We start from the raw sequence: 12,534 nt of genomic DNA on the forward strand, positions 1-12,534 counted from the left end.
GTGCTCTAAGGATTAATTTTTCTCTGTAGCTACAGGTATGAAAATTCTTCAGATACGTATCTCTTTGCATTAAAAGCTAGTATGTAAGCTCAAAGGTTTTTTCGTTCTTGGATTCTTAAGTTGTTTGAATTCGTCCGTTATGGTGTTTTTGGGTTAAAGAAGAACTAGTTAAAATTCTAGTAGCTTAAAAATATCCATCACAGTAGAGTTACTGTTCATATTTCCCCTAATCTTTGTATATGGAAAATGCTGCCTGTTTTCTCCTTTCGCTCTGTTCTTCCCCACTACTGCTAAAGATAGCTCCTTTCTCAAAGAGTTCAACTGTATGTTAGTGGCTTGATTTCGTTCAAGATTTATAAGGGTATAGAAAGCTTACAGAATGTAAGTCTTATTGGAATCCCAGTTCTATTATATTGCCTAGCCTTCTTTGGTTGTATCTGTATGAACTGATGCCACTTGTAGCAAGAAAAAAAAAACAAAAATTTCCTATGTTTTTTTTTTTTTTTTAAATTTGAACTTCGTTAAGAGGCTTGGGGACGTGCTGGTATGACTTAATGCTACTTAGACAAACCAGTAGTGTTGAAGAAAGAGAGGGTGTGGGGGGTCTTTAGGGCAATGAAATAGCTTTCTAAAACTGGTAGCGTCAGACTGAAATCCCTGTGGGCTTCTTTCTGCAGGTGTGGGTTTTAAGTTAGGTCTCCGCTGACATTTGCATTCAAATTTATTATTACAGTGTCACCCTACGGGGTTTATAATTCCTTCAGTGTATTGTGTGTGAAAGAACTGGCATCATTTTTTAAAAGGTTATGTTGAAGTCTGGTTTCCACAGCACAGGTTGCCATGGATATGTCAGGATCTTAATGTTTGTTTACAGAGGAATGAAGGGGAGAAGGTTTGTGCTAGCTGTTCTCAAATTAGTGTTCTGCGTCTGAATGATGCCGTTCTCACTGGGAGTTAACTGGATGGTGAACGTAAGTTCTGTCTACTTGAAAAATAGATTAAGTTCACTCTGGAATGAGTTAATGCAGAGAGGTCCACGTGTGTATCTTCATTTTGTACTAGCTTTTTTGTTGTCCAGGTGTGTGTCTAGGTTGCTTCTTTGCTCTGCAGTAAAATAAGCGTAGTCGTGTGTCCTGTGGTACTTTGGAGGCATGTCAATTAGTATTTAAATAAGTAGACAACGTACGTGCAGAGCCCAGGAACTAAGGAATGCAGCGTTGCCACTGCAAAACCTGCAGGGCTTTATGCATCTTCATGAAGCAAGGGAAGGCCTAAGTCTTCCTGTGATCTGGGAAAAGGGGGTGGTGACTTCTGTCTGGCTAACAGCTGGCATAACAAGAGAATTGAACCATAAATCTGCTGCATACGTAGATTAAATGCCTGGGAGAGCCTTCTTGCATAACACAACACTCAAAGTATGTTTCGGGTCTATTCTTTGCCTTTTAAACCATCTGCTTAGCTTCTTCCTAGCTCTCACTTTACTTTTCTCCTCTTCCAAAATAAGTATGACAAAGACGAATGTGTTCATGCAAGCACTCAGATCTTGATTCAGAGACTGGTGTGCTGACTTTCAAGCCCATGCAAACTACCTGCACAGCCTGCCAGACCCTGCTATTACGTACCCACCAAGAAAAGTGCGTGTTTAACAAAGGAGCCAAATAGTAACTCGCTCATCTCCCAGGTCACGCTGGAAGAGACATAGGGAGAAATGTTTGAAAGCTGAAGGAAATAAACCTCATCTTTGTTATAGTGAAGATACGAGTAGACTAAATACTGCTAATGTCTTATTCTAAGCTGTACAGTCCTTAAGGACAAGGCTAACAACTCCTACAGGACACATGGTTAGTTTCCTTGTCAGAAGAAGCTGGAAGAGAAGCCGAAAGTCAAGAGGCAACATAGTGGAAAAGAGTGAAAAGGTGAATGTCATGTGAAAAGTGAAAGAAGAATAAGGAAGAAAAACATATTAAAGAAGCAGCCCCATAAAAGATAGCTGACTGTGTTAATGAGGCAAATAATTAACTGTAGTTTTCTTGGTAAAATTGAGCCCTGTGTGCATGTCAAGATAAACGTATTGTTTTGGAACTCCACTGTTGTGATGGCTTTGTCCCATCCCTCTTTGTAGGCAAAGGAAAGTTTCTTTACAGGGAGAAGCTTGGGCATGATCTCGTGTCACAAGCGTAGCACAGTGCTGAGTACCAGTTGCTTCCCACGCCTAGTGCAGTTCTTCTCTTAGCCAAATATCCAGTCACTAGTGCATGGGGAAAGCTTTATTTCACAGAGCAGCGAGGCAAAATGTAGTCCAGTTTTCTTGGACAAAGCTCAACTTCTTTGGGAAGACAGTGAATATGAATTGGAAGAGCCCTTATTAGACGTATAGGATTAAATGAAGGTACTAGAGTAATTATTGGAATTACTGAGAAATGCAGCTTCCCGGCTTTGCATTTTCATTCAAGTTCATTCAATTCAGCAAGATGTTTTAAAATAGGAGATTTTTGCTTTGTGCAGTCCATGTTTATTTCATGATACTAAGCTGTAGCTCAGCAATACCAACTATCTGCTGCTAATCATCAGTGACCAAATGCTCCTGGGTTGGTCTGCTTCTCTGGCTGTTCCATTTCAAGCCGCTGTCCAATTTCAAGCCTCTTCTCCAAGTAGATTTCTAGATAAGTGTCTTTTTTTTTTTTTTTTTTTTTGGATTATCCTATGTGTCTGTCTTTGATACTTGGAAATAGTGCTATGGTGAGAAAAGCCACTTGGGCTAGTGACAGGGGAAGAAAACCCCAAGACCTATGTACATCTGTTGGATTACCTCATTTTGCATCAGTCCTCTTGGCCAGACCCAACAGCTGGCTCGCTTCCAAAGCCAATGCTACCAGCCATCAGGATCCTTTTCAGCCTTGAGAAGAGAAGACTGAGAGGGGATCTTATTGATGTTTACAAATACCTTAAGTGTGGGAGACAGAGGGATTTGGCCAACCTCTTTTCAGTGGTTTATGGGGACAGGACAAGGGGCAATGGCCACAAAGTGGAGCCCAGGAAGTTCTGCACCAACATGCAAAAGAACTTCTTCACGGTGAGGGTGACAGAGCACTGGGACAGGCTGCCCAGGGAGGTTGTGGAGTCTCCTTCTCTGGAGATATTCAAGGCCTGTCTGGACGCCTACCTGGGCAGCCTGCTCTGAGGAACCTGCTTTGGCAGGGGGGTTGGACCCGATGATTTCTTGAGATCCCTTCCAACCCCTACAGTTCTGTGATTCTGTGATTATGAATGTTCATGGAGCAAAGCCTATGAAATGCTTTCAGATTTCCTTTAATGTGTGGTGAGAAGCCTCAGATGCACAGTCAAGCAAAAAATATGAAATGCTAACTCAGTGTTTGTTTCTTATTGCAAAGGGGTGACAGCTCCTGTGACGGTGTCGATATGAAGGAGGTTGAGCAGCCACCGTGTTCCTAAGCTGGACTTCTCTCCGTATTACCACCGTTGGGCAGCTCAAGTGATACGACACTTTAAACCAACTACTGAGGGAGATAAAAGAGGTAAAAGGAGAATGACAAATCTATGGAAACTATTGAGTTTTGCTTCACTGGGGAAGACTTAATTGTTACCCTTTTTTCCCTTCTTACATTGTGTTCACAAATTTCTCGTGTGAAAAATAGGCTTTTTCTATGAGGCATAAAATTCAGTGTGAAAATTGTGAATTTGAGACTTCATTCTTCAATATTGTTGATGCTCAGTAATCTGCTTTTGATGCAATTATTTTACTACAGAAATGGATGAATGTGGATAGCTGTTCAGTACATTTTTTTTTTTGAGAAGTTGGTCCCAAAGAATAGGCTAAGATTAAAACTTCAGTTCCAAGTTTCCTGTCTGTGGAGAGAGGGTGTGACAGCCTTCTGGAAGCTGGGGTAGGGCGCCGGGAGGCGGGTGTTCCTTCTAAGGATGCATTGTAATGCCTCATATTTAGCAAGAGACTGTCGTTCCTCAATTCAACCTTGCAGTTAAACTTTTATTTCTTTTCCCAGATGCTTTGGGCTCTTTAGCTGTTGTCATTAATTGTGTGATTGAATGGCTTGAGTGGTAAATCAATGGCACGTGTAAATATCTTGAGATGCTGATGATGGTCAATAGTGTTGTCATTGAATTTTTTTTCTGCATTTTTCAGGCCTTTTGAAAAATACATGTCAGCCTGTGTTGGTTTGGTTCTAACAGAGCTTTGGTATTGTTTGCTTTGGACAGAATTTTGTACAAAGTATTCTAAAGTGAATTTGCAGGGGAAAGGTTGCCAAAGCATCAGTTTGTTATCAATTGTGAAGCCTGTATTAAAACAATGTAACTTGTTGGCCTAACTATAGAGGGTAGAGATTAAACCAGCAGCAGAATGTCATGACTCAGAGGTGAAAGGTTTGTACAAAGCATTTTGTTTTGCGTTCTGCATTTCCCACCCAGAATATTCCCGTTTTATTCAATGTGTCATGTATATCAACATACAGATACACTTAGCAAAAGATTTCACTGCATTGAGTTTTACAGGCGAAGACTTTAGAAAAGCTTAAATTTCAGGCAGAATCTGTTATCGTGTACCCTATATGGACAGATCAATCCATGCAGTTGGCAAGAGCTATGCTGTAGTGTAGCATTAGCGTTGGGTCTTGAATCTGTTTGCAAATGGAACCTTGTAAACCTGTGGCTAAAATGCCCAGTTTGAGATGCACTGTAATTGAAGACTTTTTAGAGAAGAATCAAATTGAGACAATTAATTGGGTCTCCTTAATTAAATCTGTGGCTGAAACACTTTATAATTAAATCTTCTAAAAGTATTATCCGTATCACTGTACGATGTTGTGACTAATCTATTCAGTTGGGTAAATGAGGATTGATTCTCTTGAGCCAAGTCCCTAGACCGTTAAGCTAGCTAAAATAAATTTAGACATTTGGTTTTCATTAGCGTTGTAACTGAAACAAAAACATTTTAATGACTGATCCCAGAGTATTTTGAAGTTGGTGCAACTTTGCTGGGAAGGTATTTAAACTGTAGTATCAGTTGCAAGTTGGCCACATGCCAGTTTGTCAAAGCCCTTTCAGAGCAAGAGGTTGAATTTCCATAGTGTTATGGAACAGGAAAACTTGGAGAGGGGAGAAATAGCTACAGTAGAACTTGCCCTGGTGAAATGAAACTATTTACTAAAAGGAGGCAGTGATGCTATTCGTACTGTAATTAATACAGGTTGCTGCTTTTTTTTTTTTTTTTTTTTTTTTTTAAAAAGGTGTCTCAGTTCTTTGGAATAGATATATAATTAAAAGTATCAAAGCTTAGATTTAATAAAAAATGAGCTTGTGTGCTTTTTGGATGGGTTTTTAGTATCTTAAATATACAAAATGGGATTCCCTGATTTTAAGGGAAGTTAGATCTTGTAAGAGGCTTAAGTTCTGTCAAAAATACTTTTGAGAAGAATATTTGAGTAGGTCTTGGGACAGGATGGCAATAGTCTGATTAAAAAATTAGCATACAGACTTGGACCTTGACAAGTGAAATATTAATCTGTAGTTTTCTATTTATGGGAGAAGCTGGAGGTGATTGAAAGCATTGTAAAACTGATTGTTCTGTGTTGATCTGTTGATATAATATCCTATGAAAATCTGTTGGGGTTGTTGATAACCCCCAGTGTTTCAGGAGTCAGTCAGTGGCATCCAGGAACTGCTTCATCAGTTCGGAATGAGATCCCCGTGGTTGGCACAGGGTGCCAGTCGTGGTGTTTGCTGGAGTAATCTCAGGTTTTGTTGCTTGTGGATTTTTTTTCCTCTGTGTTACTTGGGGTTAAGTGGCAATTAGAATAAGACCAGCTGACTTCACGCAGACCATGAGAAATTGATAGCTAGGGTAAATAGCACTTCTGGTGGCAACAACAAAAATTAATTGGGTAGAATTACTGAGTTGTCTGAACAGATGCAGATTCTGATGGGTTCATCTACACAATGTGACCTTAGTGAAATGATTTAGCCATAATTAAGTTTGCTGACAGAAATCCACCTATCATAAGCAGTGATTTGAGAGGGGCTGAAAGTTGGGATTTTCTTCCTGATTTTGCAAATATGTTAATACTTGATTTTTATATATTCACCTTGTAGTTTTAATGTTTTTATGTAGAATGGGTATAGCCAAGCTGAACTTAAATCAACTTATCGTAGGCTCTCTTGCAACTGTTATTTTGTTTCCTGTTCTGTTTCAACTTACAGTATTAGAAATACAATGCATATACAGTATATTGTGTACATGCAGTATACAGAATCCTTAGAAAGCCAGTGTAACTTCTAGTAAGCTTTGAACAGAAGTATAGCATTTTACAACAAACTTCACATGAAGTAGTAAAGTGGCCCTCAGTTTTAGAGCAGACTGTTGGAAACGCATCATGGAAGTCACGAATGCCTGAATTAAAGATCTTTACAAATGTGAAATAATGCAGAGTTTCTGCTCTTCTGGCAAGGGTCTGATAGTCGGTCTGGTCTTTCCTTCCATATTCTGTCTCTGGGATGTGTATTTGTCTTGTGGCTTTACTATTGGGATGCTGTAGCTGAATTAGCTGCTCTGTTAAAGCTTGTAAGGAATAGCCACAATTCTGAAATTAAATTAAATGAATGGTCTGTTTCTTGTATGTGCAGCACTAAAAACATTATGTACTTCTGCCTTCACATTCTGTGCATGGAAACAATGGAACAGATGCAAATGCACGTATATTTAGTAACACTAGCTACAGGTTAGAAAACCGATAACATATGAATATTTATTTCAGTTATTTAGCTCGGCCACATAGTAATAAAAATCTTGACCTCTGTTATGATCTTGTGCTCAGGTTATCTACTGAGGCTAAACTAGAGATGCTTTGCCTGGGCAAATCTAGTAGATGTAGTAGTACTGCTCTGTTTTTGGTAGTACTAGGTGTATATTGTTCAGCACATGAGAAGAATTTGAATACCAAAGGATTAGATAGTTTTTCATAATTCAGAGTGAGAAAAAAACTTAATGTTGTGATTATGAAATTCAGGAAAGTTGTATGTGATATGGTACTTTGAAATCAGCCAGATCTCATTTTTCATAGCTTCTCCCATTCTAATAGTCAGTAGAGAATTTTGAAGAATTATTATTTCTAAGAGATGAAATTTAGAAGTTAAATTCTTGAGAAGAGTTAGTTGGTATTTATTACTGTTTTGGCAGCACCATAATCTGGGTAGTAAAAATAAATATGGACTAGATGCTGGTACTAGCATGAAGAGACATGAAATCTACCCTAGGATATGACGAGGTGTTCCCCTTCGCTATGCCACTTTATTCACTTCGTTGTTCTAATGTTCTGGTAGTTTGAGTGGAGTTAGCAGAGGAGTGAGCATTAATAGTGGTAGGTAGGCAGAATGGAAATCCTGATTTTAGAAAGGCCTGTTGAAATGTCACGTATGTTTAGGAGGAATAACGCTCCTGAAAGCACAGAGGAGCAGAATGAATTGGAAGAGTGCAAAGTTGAAAAGCTGAAGAAAGAGCAAGTTTAGGAAGAACAAAGTATATGGATGTCTGAGGAGAAGTAGTGAGAGAAAATAAGATAGGTCCTCAATAGAGGCACTTAACGGGTATAGAAATGGCTGTGTTGAGTTCAACTTGTTCCGTCCGGCTGTTGTCAGCAGCTTCAGCTGCTGCAGGAGGTTCTGTGCTGGGTGCTTGGGGGAATCTGTTTGCTGGGGCAGTTTTGTCCTAATGACTTGGGAGGGCGTTCATCCTGGATAAATCTAGCTGTTTGAAAGGTTAAGTACACAGTTAGTGCTAGTCATCCAGGCACCCTTTATAATAAATGGAGGACTTAGAACTTTAAAATGTCCTGTTCAAAGACTGTTAAGATAGATGTTTCAGCAAGCAGTTAAACTCTCTCTTACTGTTCTGGGGGCGAAGCAGTACCTTGCAGCAAAGTCAATGTGGGACAGCCTCATCTCTGCACCAGCTCTGGGATGCATCAGATCCACCTTTGATTCAGTTCAAGCTTGCCAACCAGGAAGAAACATAACCTAGGATGTGCATGTGAAGGGCAAAATCTTCTGTGATCTTTGCCAATAGAAGCAACTCAGTTCGGGGGCAGAAGCCGCTAGGACTGGTGGAGCAGGAATGAGGTTGGAATCTTATCATGAGGGATCTTATCACTTTAGAGAGGGTGAAGTTATTTGTTAGGAGTTGAGCCAGAGACATGAAAAGCTTAACATATTACACATCAGATTCTCTCTCCTCTGGTAGTCTCTGTTGGCATTAACAGTATGAGCAGATAAATGTTCTTGTGTTTCATAACAATTTGTAGTGCACTAAATCTTCCTGTAGTCCACGTATATTATTGTGTAGCAGTGAATTCTAAAAGCTGATTGATTTCAAAGGTATCAAGGTGCCACATACAGATTTTTTGAATGTTCTGTTGCTTTTAGCAAACAACTTGCTTTGCTTCTGTTAGATTTCTCTCCACTGTTCGGCTGCAACTGGGAGCAATATTTCCTATTGACACGTGAGCATGGAGCTCCACTAAGAGCAATGACATCTGGCTGTAATAAGGCGTTGAACTCTTTCTCCTGCTTTGTGATTTCCACATGCTGAGTGTAGCTTGGTGGCTTCATCTAACTGCCCATAGGATTGTGAGGTAAGGGAAGAAAACAAAGGCCATGTATACAAACACAGGAGATGCAGGCAACTGAGGGGGAAATGATACAACGTGGGAATATAACATGCGATCTCATGAATGTGTGAGCTTTAAGTCTTTGAGACAATGAGTACTGAAATTCCCCACTTTGAGTAGCTTCTTCTTGCGCTTGTTCTTGTCTACTTCTTGTCATGGCAAGTTCCATTTCTTTTCACAGTAAATTTTCTGTAGCTTCAGTGTCTTATGATATAGATTTGTTTCTCTTTTTCTTGTCTTCTGGGGAAGTATCTTAATCAGAAGGCAAAAGTGTGGTTTTACTAGGGAGGGTTGGGATGGAGGTTAGATGGAAATTCTGTGATTTGGAAGAAGCTTGCTGATTGTCAGAATAGAAGCAGAGATTTGGAAAAACGAAGTTGCAACACCAAGAACTTTGAGTTGAAGGACCTGAAAAATCAGTTAAAGATGAAGAGGTCTCAGGTAGAGGTTGCTTTTTACAGCACAATTATTGCATCTCTAAGAGCTGTTCAAATGAGACATTTCAGTATCTAAAGAACTGAGTGTGGAGAAGTCGGTTGAAGTAGATTTAAAAGGCAATTATGTAAATAAAGTGTTACTTTTTAGGGCTACTGATTCTTTTCTTTCCATTGCTTTTAATTATTACCATACCTGATTGGGTAGTGACTTAGTTACAAAATAGAACAAATAAAAACTTTAAATATAGTGCATCCTCCTGCAGAGGTGAAAACTCAGTGAATATCCTTGTCCCTTGGTGGATGGGATGGAAGTTTAGTGGGAGTTGTGGCTCATGAGGTTCTGTAACAGGGCAGGGAGTGCCGGTAAGGTTGCGCCAGTGGTTAACTTAAACATTGATCTTGCCCTTGAAAGCAAATTAATATACATGACTCATGGATTTGTTTTCTTTTTTTCCCCTTTTGCTTCATTGCCTGGATGTGTAGCAGTTCCGTTTGTGGCTCTCCTGCTGCTTTCATCCCAGCCCAGTGAAAGGACAAGAGGCAACAAGCACAAATTGAAATACAGGAAATTCCATTTCAATGAAAGAAAAAATGTTATTACTGTGCATGTGAATGAACACTGGAATAGGTTGCTCAGAGAGGTCGTGTAGTCTTCACCCTAGGAGATGGCACTGCCCTGTCACGTGTTGGCTCTGAGCAGCCTGCTTGAGTTGGCCCTGCTGGTGTGGTTCTGCTGGATATTCAGCCAGGGGTCCCTCAACTTCTTAATTCTGCAGTTCTATGAAGCAAGTTCTTCCCCTACAGACTGTGGATGTGCACAGCAATGTGGAGCTTCAGAATGGCCATGTTTTGCTTGGAAATGTAGGAGGGCAGTATTTCAGGACTGTTATTGAAGTGTTATCCCCTTAATGATGTCTCCTCTTTACTTACACCAACTATTTCTACAAATGTACTTGCTTTATAATGCAGAAATTGCAGTTTTTGGAAGTATGGGATTATAAGTGGTGTGATTTATTTGGATATCAGAAAACTTGGCTGTATGGCTGCAAAGTTGATGTTGCAGAAGTAGGGCCCCTGCCATACTGGGGACTTAAATACAAGTAAATCATGGACTCCAAATGTGGAACTTTTCTCAAACAGTCAAAAAATAAACCTTCATCATAGTTAGGTGCTGATGGCTCAAATAACTTAAAAAGGCTGGAGAAACAATTTCCCGTAGTGAAACTGTCCATCCTGTGGCAGTTGTATGCTTTTCTCTGAAGAATAATCTGTTTCCTCATTGCTGAGGATTGAGGAAATCCATTATCTTGTGGGTTGATTCAGCACAATCGTTCCTGTATTTCAGTCACAAAAAAGGAAATGCCTATGGCTGTCTATCCAACTGTGTATGGTACTGTAGTTTCATTACTTCATGAGCTGCAATACTTTTTATAATCTATAAATAAGTATGCTTTGGTACAATTGCTAATGGTTTCTCATTATTGATAGATGTTGGAGAGAAGTATGTAATCTATGTCCTGATTTGTAACTTCTGTGAATGTACATGTGCATGTATAAAACATGCAAAGCTAACCATGTCTCAAATCCTCAAGGAAAAAAGACTTCTGGCTCGTCTTCTGAAGGAAGGAGATTCTTAGTTTTCTGTTTCTTACTGAACGTTCACTTTAAGAGGTCCACTGCTGCCATTGATGACATTGGATTCCAGAAACAATTCCTTAACATGATTAACCTGAGACATTAAACAGAGATTAAGCTTAAATCTTCTGAAGCATTCTTGGTTCATGGAAAGTAGAGCAAATCATCAGACTGTGAAATAGCAATTGGTCTGCCTCCTAGTTTTAAACTGGGAGTGGGAGTGTTGGAATGCCAGACTTCTTCATCCCACCCACCCCCCAACTTTTCTGTTGCTTCTTGACACTTTGTACTGCACTTTTTCAAGGAAAGGTCATGAGTAGGAACATAGTCTTCTACTGTTCCTGTGTGCTCAGATTAAAGTCCCTCTACAAGGGAAGGGGGGAAAGAGAGGAGTGATAAACTGCTTTCCCTATTTCCATTACCTCATCCTTCCACCTCCTTGTTCTTTCAATATTAGCCAGTGCTGCAGACAGGACTCTTTTCAACTACTCTTTTAGTGACCTGGTTGGCAAATTACATTGTTCATTGGTTCCTTGCATGGAACATATTTTTGTGTGTGCTGTAAAACAAAACGTGCACTTATAATGCATTATTTAACAATTATGGGACAAAGTGGTAATTGCATAAATCTTAACTTCTTAAAGTTGGGGGGAGCAACAAAACATGTCACTACTTGCGTTTACTTTCTACCTTGCCTGGCTTTGCTGAAGTCTGTAAGAGAATATCCAGCCTAGAGAACAGAGCAGAGTTTCTCAAATGTGCCTCAGCTCTGTGATATTAGTGTCAGCAGCTGCTTTGCTTCCATCTGTACTTAAGTGCAGGAAGAGATACCCGATTGAACAGGCAGCATTCTCTTTTTTTGTGGTGTACATGATGCTAGCATATGTTTGAAGTTTGTAAATCTGCAGAGTATAGCATACTTTGTCCGAAGCTCATCGAACAAAATACAACTGAAATGTGTTAAAAACAAACAAAAAAGCCAAATAAACACCTCCCTGAATCTTTTTGATGTATATTGGAGACATGACCTATTTGGTCATCCATCAAAGACTTCCTGTTGTAGAAGACGGGTGTATCTTCTATGTATTCCATCCTACAAACGAAATATTGCCTTCTCTCTAGATCTCTTGAGATGGAGCCAGACCTTTTGGCTTGTACTTCCAGTTCTGACATTGCACCTAGAATTGTTTTGCAACTGGCTGATGTCATCTTAGGCAAAGGCTCAATTCGCTGAGCCTTCACACCTCAGTCCCCAAAATATATTTTCATGTGAGTCTGTAAGAGTGGATGTTGGGATGTAGTTGCTATAAATTCAGAGCTGCATGTTAGTTTAAACAAGCAAAAAATCCATTTTGGGATTAAGGTAAGTGAACTTCCATTTCTCCTTCTAAAATTCCAGATCGTTTGTAAAGGACTGGAACCCCTGTTTGCCAAAATAGTGGTCAGTTGCCCTACTCCTTAGGTTGGTTAATAGTTTGCAGCATCAGCTAACTTCAGCTTCTCTAATACTGTCATTTTGTCATCAGATTGAGGACAAACAATGGTGCAAGCCTAACTTCTGCACCAGACAAACTGGATAAAATTAATATCTTGATGGTTTAGCTTTTGTGGAGAGAAGTTGACTTACAAATCTTTAGTGGGGAGGCAGTGGGCATGAAGGAGGACTTTATTAGGAATGATCAACATTCATGGTAGTATATGTACTGCACAGAAGAGTGTTTTCTCTTGGTTGTCTGCAGAAGCTTGGGGTTTTAGCAAACAAAATT

The 12,534-nt window shown here is 39.7% G+C and overlaps 1 protein-coding gene across 1 annotated transcript in view; it reads left to right on the forward strand.

Annotated features, from left to right (window-relative positions):
- Positions 1 to 3,398: 3,398 nt before the first annotated feature.
- DISP1 (dispatched RND transporter family member 1) overlaps positions 3,399 to 12,534 on the forward strand; it is a 74,550-nt gene continuing 65,414 nt past the window's right edge. Inside the window, exon 1 of the mRNA XM_032184563.1 lies at positions 3,399 to 3,536. The gene's annotated coding sequence lies outside the window, so the exon portion shown is untranslated. The remainder of the gene's footprint in view (positions 3,537 to 12,534) is intronic.

Source organism: Aythya fuligula, chromosome 3, assembly GCF_009819795.1.
Source record: "Aythya fuligula isolate bAytFul2 chromosome 3, bAytFul2.pri, whole genome shotgun sequence".
In the NCBI taxonomy this organism is placed as follows: Eukaryota; Metazoa; Chordata; class Aves; order Anseriformes; family Anatidae; genus Aythya; species Aythya fuligula.